This window comes from Artemia franciscana, unplaced genomic scaffold (genome assembly GCF_032884065.1).
Source record: "Artemia franciscana unplaced genomic scaffold, ASM3288406v1 Scaffold_253, whole genome shotgun sequence".
NCBI classification, from domain to species: Eukaryota; Metazoa; Arthropoda; class Branchiopoda; order Anostraca; family Artemiidae; genus Artemia; species Artemia franciscana.
In genome coordinates, this window is record NW_027063379.1 from 422,387 (window position 1) to 437,986 (window position 15,600).

The 15,600-nt window shown below is 30.9% G+C and overlaps 1 pseudogene; it reads left to right on the forward strand.

Annotated features, from left to right (window-relative positions):
* The first annotated feature begins 13,848 nt into the window (after nt 1–13,848).
* Nucleotides 13,849–15,384, forward strand: LOC136042932 (cytochrome c oxidase subunit 1-like; annotated as a pseudogene).
* The last annotated feature ends 216 nt before the right edge of the window (nt 15,385–15,600 follow it).

The window sequence follows — 15,600 nt, forward strand, 5'->3', positions numbered from 1 at the left end:
AAAAAAATATTGTTAATGTATGAGCGACTATAACGCAATTAATTCATTTCTTTATTTATGTTTGGCACAGCCATATATCTGTAACATAAAAGAAGTGGCAAAAAACATATGTAAAGTCAGGCCTCTAATGTTTACCAAATAGTTTGCTGTTTTATAGAGGAGTGTTCTTGTATTCACCTCCACCACACTATCGTTAGTAGGAAACTAACAATCCTTGAAATATTGGTAAATATTTATTGTGTAGAATTTTGTCATAAGAATTTACCTCCACCTCCATAACCTCCATACTATGGCAACCGACCACTCCTTATGGTCAAAAATCAAATAACGAGTAACATCTACTGTCATACTTTATCAACCACCGAATAATACCCAAAAACAACCCAACTGATATATCTCATCTCACGGTTTTTATAAAGGTTTTGATAACGGGTTTGAAGTTCCCCTTTTCTCACTAGCCATCCTTCTTTCAGCCATAGATTTTTTGCTTTTGATCTCTTATGTCTGTTTCTTCCGTAATTCATGTTTTCGCCTCTTTCCAGTAATCTCAATATTTTGCGAATTTGTGAGGCATGTCTAAATTTCCGTTTGGCAGACAAACCTTCATTCCACAATCTTGCCCCCTTTTTAGAGTAAATGTCATGTGTTTGTAAGGCTTTTTCATTCAAATTTTGCGTGTTTTATTAAATTCGTAACATATAAGGCAATAAACACTTTTTGTCAGAAATGCTGTAGTATAAACACTATACCATTCAAAAGAACTGAAATAAAATTATCCCAAATCACCTTCCTATAATCAAATCTACACTAAATATAATTGCAAAAATATTAGAATCTTTTTTGAACTTTGATTTGAACAAGATGTATAAATGTGCAAGATGTCTAATCATATCACTATAGATGATGGTTTAATAAGAACATCAACTAAACGAGCAGGCAAAGTACTTTTACAGCAGTAGTTTAGTAAAGATGATGACACTGGTGATACCAAATATCACAGAAACATAAGGAATGTTGTTGCATATGTCCTGACAATGGGTGACAGCGATGAAATTGTCATTGGGTATCAAGAATTAAATGAATTGTTAAATAGTATGTGAACTTTCATGTAGTATGCCTCCTTAATCTATAGAACGAGAGTAAACATTTCAAGATACTTGAATTATAACTAAAAACAACGTTATTGACTCGTAAACAATGAAACATCTATTCAAACTTCATTTCTACGAAAATAACCAGCCTAAAAGTATAAAATTTTCACGGAATAAGCCTATTATTCAAGAGAGCAAATCAAAGCAACAATCTGGGAAAGACAAGAGAAATGAAAGGTACAAGGCATGAATTTACATACACAAGAAAACGACCTATAATACAAGTACTACTAAATTGAAAAAGAGAACCCTTATTATTTTAACAAGTTTTTTTTAATGATCGTATGATTTTGATGAAAAAATTGTTATGAAAAATAAATCAATAAAAACAACCATAATGCGGTATAAAATGGCTTTTCGGTCAAAATATTAAATTTTTCTAAATGACAGTTTTTGTTTCTTAATAGTAATTTAACTTTTTGATATGACAAACTTAGCCATCTCTGTCAGCTAGCCTACTTGTCAAAACGATACTAGCAAGTACCAAAAATTTTAGCAAAATTTTAGCAAGTACCAAAAGGTCTGACCTCAGGGATGTAGACCTCTTGCCATCTCATTTCTTTAAAAAATCAATAGTAGTAAATGTTTGCATCAATTTTCTCGAAAATCGTCCAGCCTGAGAAAACAATCTAGAGAGGTTCTGAGTTCCATAATAACAATTAAGACTTTAGATATATCACTTCCATTTCCATCTCAGAATGAAGATGTATCGATTTTACTATCAAAGATATTTTAGTGTATTTACGAAAACAACAGTCAAAGCCAGTCAAAAACATAATTGTAGCAGACTAAGAACTATACCAGATAATTTTAACAGCCAAATTCGGAGTTAAAAGATAACCGGTACCGAGCAAAAGCGAATTCAGCTGTTAAAAACATACCAAAGGTTTTTATTCTTCCCTTCTAGTCTTGAAAATCTTACATTCTAGGCAAAATCGTAGTAAACTAGGGCAGACTTTCGGAAGTATTTCTCACACCTAAAATATTATCTAGAAAATTGTGTCACATCCAAAGAAGAGGAAAATGGCAAAAACAAGATAAGATACTTCCTGGAAACACTTTTTTTTATGACGGTCAACATATTTCAGGGATTGTCCGGAGCCAATATTTTCTTGCTTTGTATCATGTCTGAATGGAAAATATCGTTTGTCTCTTTGCAAATGCTTCAAGCAAGTTCTGACTGTAGACTCGCTATTCTCTGATGGTTAACTACTTATGAAAATGGTAGCTTAAAATAGAAAGTGCTCAGAGCCATTGACTACCCTTGCCTTGGTTTTCCTATTTACTCTTTTTGTTTCCTTTTGGCTCATTTGAAATGTGTTGTATTCAAGGAGGATCCTGGGTTTTGACTTGTTTCGGATTCCTGCCTGAATCTGTCAAAAATGAATTTGTCTATTACAGAATACAGTACGGCTTGTTTTTCTTGCAATGGAATACACGAAATTTTAATCGTCTTGGTGGAGCAAACGAAACCTTACGGGTCAGTTGTATATTCAACAGTGTCCTAGTGTTGCTAATGGAAAAGGTTTTTAGCATTCGGTTTCCGGTAAAACATGAATTGTTACTAAAGGATTTCAGGTATTTGGGTAGTATGTCGAGAATGACACTCACAAAAGTCAAGTTATTTTGAATTCTAAACCATACAATCTATGATGCACAACTGTTTTCATAATTCAAGAAGATATATTGATAAATTGAGAAACCATCTATATTATCTGCACATTATGGAACATTGTCTGGTGTCGTTTTTAATTGAAATTGATTTTTTTTTTACAAACAAAGTTTGTCCGATGAAATCAAAGAGAGAAATTCAATTAAAACAAAGTACTTCGTAGTTTTTGTAACATAAAACTGAAAACGAGAATCAAAACGTGCCAAAAAAATTGAAGAACAAAGAATTTTGCTGTTAAAGACATGACACAGTGAGAATCAGAACAAGTCAAAAATGAAAGTGAAGAAGAAAGTAAAATTATGTTTGAACAACACAATTGCAATCTTTAAAACCAAAAAACTATGGCACAAAGAGCACTGTAATCCTATGAGGATGTAGTAAACTACATAAGTTTAAATTAAAAATTATTGGGACCTTTCAACATTGTATTTATTCGCTGTGAAGTCCTCCGTTAAAAAAAAAGAGTAGCCAACAATGATTGTCAAATTGCATTGCCACCTCCAAAATATTTAAATGAATTGGTTTGGTTTCTTATTGGATGTCAATCTTCATTCAACGCAAGCGATGATGAGACCATCAATAATCTTAATACTCTCGGATTCAAAAGTGCTAAATAAATTTATCAGAAAAAGCCATAATTAATGTTAGCCATGGGGGTGGCTAACCACTTAATTGTAGTTTTGAAGGCCTTTTAATTCGCATTCGACGTAGTAAAGGAAGTATCAGTATATTACACTCTTTTCCAGTGTTTTCTAGCTATAGTTGTACTTCTTCCCAGGTGTAAATAACCTTCCATTTCTCTTTCTGTTTTTTGTTTTTAAAATCTGGTATGCATGGCATAATCATTGCATTTTATGAAATGATATTGGTAGCTTATACTGAAAATGTTCAAAAGTATTAAAGAATTGTAGCTCTTGTTTCCAAACTGATTTGGCGTATTTTTACCACGCGTGACATGTTTTTAAAGAATTAAAATTTAATTTGGAACAATGTAACCAATAATCTCCAATTTTTTGTATAATGTTTCAAATGTGCCATTTTATTTTCTTTTAGAAAACGATGTAGTTCACTTAAAATAATTTTGCCATAGAGTTGAGAATGAATTTCAAGATGGTTTTTGTTTTCAAGATGCTATTGTAAACGTGTTGAATAAGTCTGTGAACATATTACCTTCATAATGTTTCAGTCTTTCAGTCAATAATTTTCGCTGAAAAAAAAGAAAATAGAGGTTTATTTAGCGATTGAATTTTAGTTTTAATAAAAATGAAACATAATATGGCAAGGACTTTTATAGGTTATTATCGGGGCAATTATATAGTGTATTTGTAAAAATGAGAAGCACTGGTGGTACAAATCCCAGATCCCTCTCTAATAATACATGGTCGCTTTAAACTTTTGTATTGTTTGTTAATGTTTAAGATTATAAAATTCTCAAAATGGACAGAATGTGATGTTAGCATGTAAAAAATTGTTTGCGTTTAATATTATAAGTATATAATATGGACGATGAGAAAGAAAATCTAATGAGTGGCTGAGTGTCAAAATTGTGCTTGTTAGTAAATAATCAGACAGCTTCTGCCCTTCCCCGTTAATTATTTATCCCGGTACCCATTCGGAGCTATGTTAACTGTACTTGAAAGAACACGCTCATTGCTCTGATTAGTATTAAATACCTTTCCGTTAATATTTATACTTATTTAATGCTTTTATTTCATAATATAATTATCCGACTTTTTTTTTAATATATGATATGAGTTATTATTCATCAATTTTGGTTATATTATTTTAAACTTTGCATGTTTTGAATTTACCATACCTACTCTTTACTCTAATGCTAATGATATGAATTCTGCAAAAAATATTCAGAGTACAGCTACATGACCGTATGTCCAACGCGAATATACGTCGAATGTGCAATATTCAGAGAGATGTTGTGCTCACTATTAAAGAACGCAGTTTGAAATGGTTGGATCATGTAATACGGAAACCGCCAGAGTATCTGCCTCGCCAAGTACTTCTAGTTCAGCCTATTATCTACTGGAAGAAACACCAAGGAGGACAGAGGAAGAACTGGTGGAACCTGGCCAAGTCACACCTTGAACCAATCGGGGGTTTTAGAAATTTCGGTCACAGATGGTCAACACAGTGGCTCGCTTTTGCAGAGCAGCTGGCACAACATCGAACAACATGGTCCAAGAAAGTCTCTAGGATCATCGATGCCGGGCCAGGTGGAAACGCCTGATTCCCGCCACAAGTACAAGTAAAGTACAAGTAAGTAATGGTATATTTTAGATGAACGAAATGAAATTTGAGATGCATTTATATACCAAAGCTCTAAAGTTTGTCCAATTTGAAGACGATTCTGAGATAATAAGGGAATTGGAGGTAATTGCAAGGACCGACGTGACAATGAAATTAGAGTAAGTATCGACTTAAATAAATTGTCAGTAACTCAAAGGCAAATGCTATTAAATTAGTACAATATTTGATAAATTAATTCAAAATAGTTCAAAATATATAAAAACACAGTTTTACCATGCCTACTGTTTAATTTATGTTAGTGATATATTTTAGATGAACAAAATTGAATTTGAGAAACATTTATGTACCAAAGTTCTAAAGTTTGTCAAATTTGAAAACGATTCTGAATTAATAAAGGAATTGGAGGCAATTATAAGGACCGACGTAACAGTGAAAATTAGAATAAGTATCTAATTAAATAAATTGTCAGTAACTCAGTGTTATTATTGTTATTAAATCAGTGCTATTAAATGAGTACAATATTTGATAAATTAATTCAAAATAGTTCAAAATATATAAAAACACAATTTTTAATTAATAGGTTTTATGTTTTTATGCCAATTGATACATAATTAATCATATGTGAAAAAATCATAGAATATAGTTAAAGATATTATTGACTGTAGAGAAATAAAGAAAATAAAGCAATATATCTAATTAAGTTAGTTCAATAAATTGACATATGGTTAAAATATATATTTTGCATTATTAGTATTTATTTTAATTGACTTTGCTTAGTTTTTTAATGAGGTTAAAATATAGATTAAACAATAATAATAAATGAAGGTACGACATTTATTGAAAAAAATTCCTTTGAAAAGTTTAGAAGGGTTATATTTTCTTTTTTTATAGATATTATTGACTGTAGAGAAATAAAGAAAATTAAGCAACATATCTAATTAAGTTAGTTCAATAAATTGATATATGGTTAAAATATATATTTGTATTATTAGTATTTATTTTTAATTGAATTTGCTTAGTTTTTTAATGAAGTTAAAATCTAGATTAAATAATAATAATAAATGAAGGTACGACATTTATTGAAATAAATTCCTTTGACAAGTTTAGAAAGGTTGTATTTTCTTTCTTTATATAAATTTACTTCTATGAATTAGTTTCTATTTGTGTAGCGAGAGAGCAGACAAATTCAAGTGACTGAATTAAATAGAGATATATGATTTTGGCTATATATTTGCACATTAGAATGGGGGAGGGGTGAATAAAGTATTCGGACAGGGTGAATTTACAGAACATTTCATACTTGTTAACATGCACAGTAATTGTACTTAAAACATTACACATTCAGACCCACTATATTGATCCCACCCCCAGCCCTATTTCCAAAGTTGGTTTTTAACGTGTGATTAAATAAAAAAAACAAGTTTTTTCAACTGAAAGTAAGGAGTGACATCAAAACTTAAAACGCACAGAAATTACTTCGTATATGAAAGAGGCTGCTTCCTCATCAACGCCCCGCTCTTTACGCTAAAGTTTGACTCTTTCTCTCAATTTTTCTTTCTAAAACAGTAAAAAACTTTAGCGTAAAGAGCGGGGCGTTGATGAGGAGGCAGCCTCTTTCATATACGAAGTAATTTCTGTGCGTTTTAAGTTTTGATGTCACTCCTTACTTTCAGTTGAAAAAACTTGTTTTTTTTATTTAATTTCTGAACGTTTTTGAATCAATGCATGTTTTGATTTTGGCTCTCCGCAGAGGAATGATCAAAACGAAATTTGCATATTTTTTTTTTGGCTCAATGGCTTTCTCATAATTTTGATCGAATGATTTTGAGAAAAAAAGAGCGGGGGACGAAGCCTAGTTGCCCCCCAATTTTTTGGTTAATTAAAAAGGCAACTAGAACTTTTAATTTTTTACGAATCTTTTTATTGGTAAAAGATTTACGTAACTTATAAATTAGCTTACGTAAAGAACTTTTGTATTCTCATGTTTTTATTACATATATGAGGGGATTCGCCCCATCGTCAGTACCTCGCTCTTTACACTAAAGCTTAAATTTTATCCCAATTCATTAAGAATGATCCCCTGAATCACAAAAGCCGTAGAATAAGTAGTTGAAATTACCGAAAATACTTTAGCGTAAAGAGCGAGGTATTAGAAGGAGGTGAGCCCCTCATATGGGTAATAATTTCTGTTTGTTTTAAGTTTTATTGCTGTTCCTTACTTCAAGCTGAAAAAGCTTTTTACCTTTTATTTTTTAATTGTTTTTTTTTTAATAATGCTAGTAAATCCTGCTCTCCCTTCATGGAAATTTTCTTCTCCCATTACAAATTCTCGAAGGAAAGTTCCCCCAGCATATCCCCCTCTTCTCAACCCCTCCCCCAAACCAAAAAAATCCTCCTGAAAACGCCTGTATACTTCCCAATAACCATTACTATATGTAAGCACAGGTCAAAGTTTGTAACTTGTTGCCCCTCCCACGGGGACTGTGGGGGAGTAAGTCGTCCCCAAAGACATAGTTATAAGGTTTTTCGACTACGCTGAATAAAATGGCTATCTCAGAATTTTGATCCGTTGACTTTGGGAAAATAATTAGCGTGGGAGGGGGCCTAGGTGCCCTCCAATTTTTTTGGTCACTTAAAAAGGGCACTAGAACTTTTCATTTCCGTTAGAATGAGCCCTCTTGCAACATTCTAGAACAACTGGGTCGATACGATCACCCCTGGGGAAAAAAAACAAAAAAACAAATAAACACGCATCCGTGATCTGCCTTCTGGCAAAAAATGCAAAATTCCACATTTTTGTAGATAGGAGCTCGAAACTTCTACAGTGGGGTTCTCTGATACGCTGAATCTGATGGTTTGATTTTCGTGATGGTTTGATTTCAAGATTCTATGACTTTTAGGGGGCGTTTCCCCCTATTTTCTAAAATAACGCAAATTTTCTCAGGCTCGTAACTTTTGATGGGTAAGACTAAACTTGATGAAAGTTATATATTTAAAACCAGCATTAAAATGCGATTCTTTTGATGTAGCTATTGGTATCAAAATTCCATTTTTTAGAGTTTTGGTTACTATTGAGCCGGGTCGCTCCTTACTACAGTTCGTTACCACGAACTGTTTGAAACGAAAACTCAAACTGAGGTATATTCAATTGGGATTGAGCATGAGAAAAAAAGGTTCTAATATAAGTTCCCTAATAAATTGCGTATCATATTAACAAATATAGACGCTAAAAAGGTTGGGGAATAGAAACGAGACAATGAATAAAAATCTGGGTGGCCCCTCATTAAAAAAATGACCTTTGTTATATGTTATTACATTTATGTTTTGCAATGATGCGAACCAACAGTAATTCATTTCTTTGATTTGAGAAGAAAATCGGGGACAAGACAGCGATTTGTTAACAGTCTAGGAGAGGCCGAATTATAGATGTTGATCAACTCTGTTGGAAAATAGTTTCAAAAATAAAAGGGTCTGTTAATGCAAGTAATTATTATCCCCTTAAATAAAGTCAAGAATGAAGTATACTTTCCAACAAATTTGTTATTTTTTCAACATAAATTTTATATGTAGTAAATAAATTTGTTTGCATTTTCAAAAAGTGATGTAATTTTCTATGTCATTTAGAATTTTGACTATGTTTTAAATTCGTTTTTGGATGTGATAAAATGACGTCTCTAATGTTATTCATTTAGTCGAATTTTCTATTGTTGAATGCGTATAAATTTAACAGTACAATTTTTGAAACTGTTTTATCTAAAGGTATGTTTATGATTTTATATAAACATGTTAAAACTTGTCATTCTCAATTCAGATGTTTTAAACTGAATTGAAAATAGTAAATTAATTCTTTTTATATAACTTAGAAATTTATTGCGATTTAAAATTGGAATCCAGTAAAATTATTGCATCAACATTTCTTTTCAAATATAAGCACATTCTTCTTCTTTACATTTGTACCTTATTTATTATTAATTGCAATAGTTCTCTCTAAACAAATGAATGTGTATACTACTGAAATAAAGTTAATATTTAAATAATTTCCCTATTTATTTGAGGACATTCTGTTTAAAAATGGTTTTTTTATTATTTTTCAAATTTGTTATTAGGTATCATTATAACCAAATTCATTTTATAAAGCACACTCACTTGATTCTAGCACTACATATGACTTTAAAAATGTATTATCACTACTCTTGGGGTTAATAATTTGTGCTAGTTTAGTTCTGTCTCTAATATTTCTCCCGATCCGGGAAGCAAATCTTTCTGTTGTCATGGATTTTCTTTTTGTGTGACCTATTCTAATAATATTAAATGTATTCATGATATAAAAATAGAAATTTCCTAGAAAGAATTAAAAAATTATATATACTAATGTACAATTTAATCACCAAAAATAATGTGCGTATTTTACCATCTGTAAGTGTAATAGATAGAACATTTTTGAACAATATAAGAAACGAATAATTTAGTAAAAATTAGTTAATTGAAGTGTAATAATTTAATAATATGAAACTTTTAGCAGTGAACGAGTTCTAAACCAAACTATATGCATAAAAGAATCATAATAGTGCTCTCTTGTATTTGTTTTAAAACTGACGTTAAATGACTCAGTATTAAGCTAAGGTTGCCAATATTCCCGTCAGTTTAGAGAGTGGATGGACGCTACTGATACAGGACAAAATAGATAAATTTTATTTGCTCTCATATCTCCCTAAACTTATTATTAGTGGAATTAAATTTCTAGTTCATATCAAAATTGTAAGATTACTTATGTTGCCTATTTGTATTTCTTAATTTTGATCAAATTATATTATAACGAAAGTAAGAAATTACATACGCAGTGTTAATACTGTAATATCTTATACTTAAATTATAAATTTTCTAGTCTTGGAAAGAAAATTTACGAAACGTATCAAAAGCAATGTCTAGGTATATGGCTGCCTTAATAATTTTATTCTCTGATTATTTTGCTCTTCAAATCTAATAAGGTTATATATTTCAGTTTGAATATATGTGTTATTTATGTTTGTATAATTATTTAAATTAGATTTGTAGTATGTAATTAAAATATGAAAAAAAATAATTATGCAAAAATAAGATAAACCTTTAAAAATTAACATAGCCATTCAATTTATTTCTTTTCCAATTTCCTGTGGTTTAAGTCTTCTTAGTTCGCCAATGTTTTATTTGGCGTATAAATTTAACAGTACAATTTTTGAAACTGTTTTATCTAAAGGTATGTTTATGATTTTATATAAACATGTTAAAACTTGTCATTCTCAATTCAGATGTTTTAAACTGAATTGAAAATTATTTTTCAAATTTGTTATTAGGTATCATTATAACCAAATTCATTTTATAAAGCACACTCACTTGATTCTAGCACTACATATGACTTTAAAAATGTATTATCACTACTCTTGGGGTTAATAATTTGTGCTAGTTTAGTTCTGTCTCTAATATTTCTCCCGAACCGGGAAGCAAATCTTTCTGTTGTCATGGATTTTCTTTTTGTGTGACCTATTCTAATAATATTAAATGTATTCATGATATAAAAATAGAAATTTCCTAGAAAGAATTAAAAAATTATATATACTAATGTACAATTTAATCACCAAAAATAATGTGCGTATTTTACCATCTGTAAGTGTAATAGATAGAACATTTTTGAACAATATAAGAAACGAATAATTTAGTAAAAATTAGTTAATTGAAGTGTAATAATTTAATAATATGAAACTTTTAGCAGTGAACGAGTTCTAAACCAAACTATATGCATAAAAGAATCATAATAGTGCTCTCTTGTATTTGTTTTAAAACTGACGTTAAATGACTCAGTATTAAGCTAAGGTTGCCAATATTCCCGTCAGTTTAGAGAGTGGATGGACGCTACTGATACAGGACAAAATAGATAAATTTTATTTGCTCTCATATCTCCCTAAACTTATTATTAGTGGAATTAAATTTCTAGTTCATATCAAAATTGTAAGATTACTTATGTTGCCTATTTGTATCCTCTTAATATGAAAAAAAGATTATTCATTTAGTACATAAATCATAACTTAATTCATTTTGCAGCAGTAAAAATGAATGACGAACAGTTGCTCAGAAGAGGTTTTGCTGAATATCGAAGCAATCTGAAAGAAATCAAACATCAGGTCGATGATTCAATTGCGGCAGCACAAAGCTGAATGGGTGACTGCATTCATGATTGATTTTAAAAATCATTTAATAAATTTAAATTCAATTCTCACTGGGCATTTCTAGAGTAATGATTGAAAAGTCTTTAATTGATGTTTTAATAGAAAATTAGTCAAAGATAAACTTGATCCTGTGTTGGAGGTTCGTCTGAGAAATCAGAAGTAAAATGATATCTCGGGCTCAACCTCGATATTTGCATCGTTGCAAAGCCAACGCAGCCAGCCAGTATTGAAAATCAACATGATCTAAAACATTCACAGGAGGAATGATTATCAATTAGTTACATATTTGTAATGAAGAACTTACTTAAGAGTTATAAATATATAGCTAAAAATATTTAAGGCAAGCTATTTGAAAATCCAACGAAAAGAACGAAAGGAATGATTTGTTGAAAAAGTATCAAACTAAAAAAAAAATATTCAAATTTAATTTATCCAATACTTCAAAATTTCTAAACTACAATAGGTACGTCAATTTCTATTTATCGGTTCTCCTTAGGAGCACTGAACAACATAATTAATTCCAAAGTTACAGAATAATATATTTGTAAAAGTAAATGAAATTTCTTAATTTTGATCAAATTATATTATAACGAAAGTAAGAAATTACATACGCAGTGTTAATACTGTAATATCTTATACTTAAATTATAAATTTTCTAGTCTTGGAAAGAAAATTTACGAAACGTATCAAAAGCAATGTCTAGGTATATGGCTGCCTTAATAATTTTATTCTCTGATTATTTTGCTCTTCAAATCTAATAAGGTTATATATTTCAGTTTGAATATATGTGTTATTTATGTTTGTATAATTATTTAAATTAGATTTGTAGTATGTAATTAAAATATGAAAAAAAATAATTATGCAAAAATAAGATAAACCTTTAAAAATTAACATAGCCATTCAATTTATTTCTTTTCCAATTTCCTGTGGTTTAAGTCTTCTTAGTTCGCCAATGTTTTATTTGGCAATTATATAGAGGAAGAGTTTTGAAAGCAATGAATTGACCAAAATTAGGTATTAAGAAGCTAATTATTTACTGATGAAATTAAAACAAAATTGTTCATACAGTTTGTTTTGAGAATGAATAGTTAATTGTTATTCCCCAACGTAACAATGATGACATTATGCAATTTTTTGCGGCTTGTTAATTTGTGCGAATTTACTGAAACTCGTTAGTACGGAACATGTAGCTGAATGCATACCGTAGTTGAAATGAGTTTCAAATTTTGACATGTATATGTATGATTTTCGGTAATTGCTGGATTAACGTTTTGTTCATGATATAGGTAAATATGATGTTACAAAGAAATAGAAATATACTGTGGGATTGTTTGAATTAATATTTGATTACTGTTACAGAATATTTATAAAAAAGAAGAAAAATATATTTTGTATGGAATCTATTTTTACATCCTATTGGATAATCATAAATTCAATTCAGTTTTAAGAACAAGCTTGGGAAATTTCATTTCCAAAAATCTTAATATTAAATGCTAGAAAAATCTTTGGGTAACCGATTTTGAGGAATAGGTAAATTACAAAAATAAAAAGGTTCCCCCTGGGTTGGTCTTATTGTTCCAAAATATTAATTACTAGGGTTCTATACTTAATTAATGCTCTTATATATTAGACATGTGTAAAGACAAAGAGTGTAAACTCAATATTGCTCGTCTAATTTACAAGACTATCCACTTTGAGCTACTGAGTAGCTCAAACTGAGTATGTTTATCAACTTTGAGCTACTGAGACTCAATATCTGTTCTTTTTCTAGATAATCGATCGGCTGAAACATGCTGAGCCACTCCAAGATAACAGCGAAGAAGAAAACTTCAAAATTACAGAAAATTTGCTTTTATCTTTGAATAAATTTAATAAAATAGAGAAAACAAAAAGATTTCTAAAAAAAAATATTGACATTATTGTTTAAATAATAAAAAAAAAACGCTGTACATATTTTGACAAGACTTATAGGTAGAAGATTATTACTTGATTTTTGAGCGTGCCATTACGATAGAATATTAATTATTCTTTCTAGGTAGACGATATATATAAATAAATTGGAGATCGTAACAAAATATATTGAAAAAAATATTTTAATCAGTTTTCAGACAAATTATTACATTTAAAGGCAGATAAATTATTCGAAAAGTGTATAAAAGAAGCTAATTAAATATAATTAAAAATCATACTAAAGTTTAGTAAATAATTACTAAAAGTTTGATTCTTGCTTTCAAATTTACTTTTTAAAACAGTAAAAAACTTTAGCGTAAAGAGCAGGGTGTTGAGGAGGGAAAAGCCCCTTTACTATACGGAGGAATTTCTGTTCCTCCATCTAGTCTGTTCCTCAATCCAAAACATAAACAGTGAGAAATCAAAGTTCTCCATCTAGCCGGAAATCGAGAGGATTAAAGGTACAAAGCAATTGACAAAGATAAAGGAGGCATTAGACTGACAAATACCAGTCTTCACTAATGAGGACAAAAGATTAAAACACGTGAAAAGTCTGTATGGATTATTTTACCAAATTCTTGGTACAATATTATTGTCCGCGACTTTACTTATGCAACGTTGATTTTATTCTACAAATCACAAAGATATTGGAACTTTGTACTTAATTTTTGGGGCTTGAGCAGGCATAGTTGGGACTTCTTTAAGAATGCTTATCCTAGCAGAATTGGGCCAGCCAAGATCTCTGATTGGTGACGAACAAGTGTATAATGTCATTGTGACAGCTCGTGCATTTATCATAATTTTTTCATGGTTATACCAATCTTGATTGGAGGATTTGGCAACTGACTAGTACCCATTATACTAGGTGCTCCTGACATAACCTTCCCCACATTAAATAACTTAAGATTTTGAATACTACCTCCATCCATAACTCTTCTCTTGGCCAGATCTACAGTGGAAAGAGGTGCAGGAACTGGATGGACAGTATACCCCCAACCTCATCGGCCATTGCTCATGCCAGACCTTTTGTATACTTAGCTGTTTTTCCACTCCATTTAGCCGGGGTTTCTTCCATTTTAGGAGCTGTGAATTTTTTACTACTATCATTAATATACGACCTCAATCAATATCTATTTATTGTATACCTCTTTTTGTTTTGGCAGTGGGGATTACAGCCGTTCTTCTCCTCTTATCGCTTCATGTCCTACCGGGAGGTATTACTATATTATTAACTGATCGTAACTTGAATAATTCTTTCTTTGATCCCGCAGGTGGTGGAGACTCCATCCTTTATCAATATTTATTCTGATTTTTTGGACATCCTGAAGTATATATTTTAATTTTACCTGGATTCGGAATGGTATCCCATATTATTAGTCAAGAGAGAGGTAAGAAGGAAGCATTTGGTTTATTAGGTATGATCCATACTATACTTCCTATTGGTATTTTTGGTTTTGTTGTTTGGGCCCATCATATGTTTACTGTGGGAATGGACGTAGACACCCGAGCATATTTTACTGCTGCAACTATAATCATTGCAATTCCTACGGGAATTAAGATTTTTAGATGGATCGGGACCTTGCACGGAAAACGACTTACTACATCCTCCTCTATACTATGGGCCATTGGGTTCGTGTTCTAATTTACTGTGAGAGGACTTACCGGAGTTGTATTATCGGACTCCAGAATTAATATTATTCTTCACGATATCTATTATGTAGTCGCCCATTTCCACTACGTTCTGTCAATGAGTGCTGTCTTTGCTATTATAGCAGGATTTTTACATTGATTTCCTTTGATAACTGGGTTGAGAATGAATCAGCTCTTTCTTAAGGTGCATTTCTTTATCATGTTCTTAGGGGTGAACTTAACTTTTTCCCTCAACATTTCTTAGGTCTACCACGGAATACCACGTCGTTACGCAGATTATCCCGATACATATGCTTCATGAAATGCAATTTCTTCATTAGGGAGATTTATGTCTATAGTTGCCAAACTTATGTTTATCTTTTGTATCTAAGAGGGCATGATTGCCAAACCAATTAATGTTTTTTCACTTAATCTAAGGTCAAGTGTTGAATAAAATCACCCCCATCCGCCCGCTGATCACTCTTACGAAGAAATTACTATGATCTCCACATTTTAAAGTGGCAGAAAATGTATGCGTTGGATTTCAGCTCCAAAGATGGGTAACTCCTTTAAAAGTGTCTCAATGATTCCAACTGGGCTTACAAAATGGGAACTCACCTCTCGTAGAACAACTTATTTTTTTCCATGACCCTGCTTTATTAATAGTAATCCTAATTACTTCACTTGTCGGCTTTTTCTTAGCTGCGTTATTTTCTAATAAGTTTATCCATCG